Here is a 3,384-nt window from a genome sequence, read left to right on the forward strand (position 1 = left end):
CAGCTAATTTTTTGTATTTTTAGTAGAGACGGGGTTTCACCATGTTGACCAGGATGGTCTCGATCTCTTGACCTCGTGATCCACCCGCCTCGGCCTCCCAAAGTGCTGGGATTACAGGCTTCAGCCACCGCGCCCGGCCTGTTCATAGTTCTTTTATAATCCTTTTTATTTCTGTAAGTTCTGTTGTGATATCCCCTCTTTCAATTATGACTTTAGTAATTGAGTCTTCTTCCTTTTTTCTTGGTCAGTCCAGCTAAAAATTGGTGAATTTTGTTGCTCTTTTCAAATAACAAGCATTTGGTCTTATGTATTTCCTCGATTGTTTTTCTATTCTTTATTTCATTTATTTTGGCTGTCACCTTTGTTATTCCCTGCCATCTGTCTGCTTTGAATTGTTTGCTCTTCTTTTCCTAGCTCAGAGTATATTCTTTTAACATCTTGTTAAGACTGGGTACACATATTTATTAAATTATTCGAGAACAGTATATTGAAATAAAAAATAGGCTGTATTTACATCCCCAAATAAATAAGTTCTACTGTCCACCCAAAACCATGCACGGGCATGTTCACAGTGGCTATTTTCATAATAGCCACAAACTGAAGGCAGCCAAAATGTCAACTTACAGTAGAGAAATTATAGTCGACAAAGGAATATGAAACACAGTTGGAAAAAATGAATACTGACACATGCAACCACACTGAAGGATCTCACAATCACAATATTCAGCAAAAGACTATGAAATTCAATAACGGGCAATATTAATTTCTGGTGATAAAAGAATAGTGGTTACTTGAGGGGTGCCTGTAACTGAGAGAGAATAGTGGAATATTATATTTTTGATCTGACGGGTGGTTACCCAAACATTCACAGGAAAAAGTAATTGCATTTTACACTTAAGATTTGGGTCATTCATATAAATCATACTATAATAAAAAGTAAATAAAATATATAGTGGAGTATCTGGAACCTAGCAGTAGATGTTCAATTTTAGAAACACACATTTTTTTCCTCAAACAAAATAAGGCTACATGAAAATTCAAAGTTATATAGAAAATATTAACCAAAATTTTAAATGACTCAGATTCTTGCACTGTGGCTAAAGTAAGATAATTGTAAATTGCATTTCAAAAGTTGTTCTTGTTCTTAGTCTGTGGTCCTGGCAATGAGTTGTGTTTTGAATTAGGCATTGCAATTTGCTAGCTTAACACAAAGATGATAGACAATTTCTAAATGCTCGAAAAACACTGTGGATTTAATGATACATGGACATTTGTGGATACACTCAGGTGCCAGAGATTTAAGGGAAACCCAGTGGAAACTGGAGCTGTGGCTCCTTAGGGATTCAGCTACTGACTCCCACTGCCCCTTGCCCCATAGATGTACAGGTGTTGGCAAGTCTACTAACTGTCTTGGAAGCAAAAGAAAGAAGTACTGATCAACAGAGAGTATTGTTGAAGTATGACATTTTTTGGAGGTTTTAGCTCACATAAAGCTGTGACAGTATATCTAATGACTTACCAGGAGACTGACAACTAGCAATCAGGGATTATTGTGTTGTCAAAGGAGTTACATTCTTAATTACTTTCTTGGGGGAGAGAAGGTACAGGGGCGGGGGGGGGAGAGAGGGAGAGAGACACTGTAGAATGTATCTACCCGACTGAATATAATTACATGATAATCTCTGAATATACTCTACCCTGTTGCTAGTAATACAACAGCAATAATTTTGCAAGGAATCCAAAGCAGATGTCAGGGCTGTTTCCAGCTAGAATGAAAATAGAAAGTAGAAACTACACTAATATAAATATTAAAGATTGTTTCTAGAAATCATTTAAAGTTCTGCTATTAAAGAACAACTAAGAAAACATATGTTTGTGCATGAAGGCAATTTTCTTTGTGTTCAAACTCTCTTCTCAGTATCTTATCAGCATATGTGTCAGTGCACTTTTTGTTGCTGTGGAAATTTATGTTGTTAGTTGTAGGGTGGGAAATTCTACTGAGATAATTGGGGGAAATTTAGATAGGGTTGAGAAAAGAAGATAGAATTGAAGCCATGGAAAGTGAAGTTCTCAAAGGATATACTCAGGACCAGGTTATCTGGAAGGAGGCAGAATTGAGAGTTTAGAGCATGAGATTCCTCACACTATCCTGCCAGGAGACACAGACACACAGTCAGTTAAGCAGAGTCAGCATGGGCACATCGCTTGGAATGCATGTGATTGTTGCAGTTGCACAAACTTGAAGTGCTCCTGTATTTGTTTCATGCAGGGACCTCCTGTTTCCTTCACTGAATTGTAAGCACTTTGAGAGAACTTGAAAAATTCCATTTAGGCAAAAGTCCATCCATAACATACAGCAATGCTACCATTAATTAGCAAACATTATTCTGGAAACTTCTTTAGCATAGGAGTTATGGGAACAGGTTCCCTGGGCAGGGAGGTGGTTTGGTATAGGAGAGTGGGTCCTGGGAAGGGACTGGGAAGGCCATGGCTTTAGATTTGGTTTTCTGTTATGGAAGAGTAGGCCAATTCCTGCAATTCTGTATGCCTAATCTAAACACCGAAAATGTTGAACCTCAATTACTTTCCAATCCTCATAATCTTTGAATCTGAGTCCCTGGATGGTAAACTCTAGAGGGGCAGGGAATTTTGTCTGCTTGGTGCACAGATATATCTCTGATGTGCTCCCATACCTAACTGTGTCTGTCCCATGGAAGGCATTCAATAATTGTTGAATGGAGTGAATAAGACTTTAGAAGGCATTATCTTCTTCAGTCCAATCAGGTAGGTTGTGGGTTTCTGATTCTATGAGCTCATGGAGCATAGGGAGAGAAGGAAAGAAGGGGGCGGTCTACCTCTCTCTCTGTTGACTTCTAGGCTAGATACTGCCACATGTCCCTGAGTAATCAGATAGACAAGAGGTAACAGGATTCAGAAGCCCTGGGTGTGTGGCGTCTCTTGGCCTGAAAAGCATGGTCTACAAGAAAGCTAATCTGGGCATGGGGCCGCTGCCTTCTCAGCAGCCATTATTTCCTTCACCAGCATTGAACCAAGGGGCATCTTCTGGTTGCCTCTGCATGCTATCCCCTTTGCTAAAAATGGCTTTGTTCCTAGGGAGTTCATTAGTCAAAGCATCCTTGGGAAACCTGCTGTAGTAGAACTTGTAAATTCCACTCAAGTAAGTGACCAACAAAAGTCGTTCTGTGCTTCTTGCCCATCTCTGTGGTTTTCTACATTCCTAGGGGTACCATTTTCTCAAGACATAGATGTTTCTACTCCTCAGAACTGGCGGACAGTAGAGTTGTTTACCAAGTGTGAGAAGCTGGACTGCAAACTTTATTAAGGGGCATCTTTTTTTTGGCTTCATCTTCCTTTTTTTTTTTT

The 3,384-nt window shown here is 39.3% G+C and overlaps 1 protein-coding gene across 1 annotated transcript in view; it reads right to left on the bottom strand.

Moving 5' to 3' along the window:
* The window catches only part of DOCK8 (dedicator of cytokinesis 8), a 246,736-nt gene that overhangs the window by 56,133 nt on the left and 187,219 nt on the right, over nucleotides 1-3,384 (bottom strand). The window lies entirely within an intron of this gene.

This window comes from Cebus imitator, unplaced genomic scaffold (assembly GCF_001604975.1).
Source record: "Cebus imitator isolate Cc_AM_T3 unplaced genomic scaffold, Cebus_imitator-1.0 Scaffold155, whole genome shotgun sequence".
NCBI classification, from domain to species: domain Eukaryota; kingdom Metazoa; phylum Chordata; class Mammalia; order Primates; family Cebidae; genus Cebus; species Cebus imitator.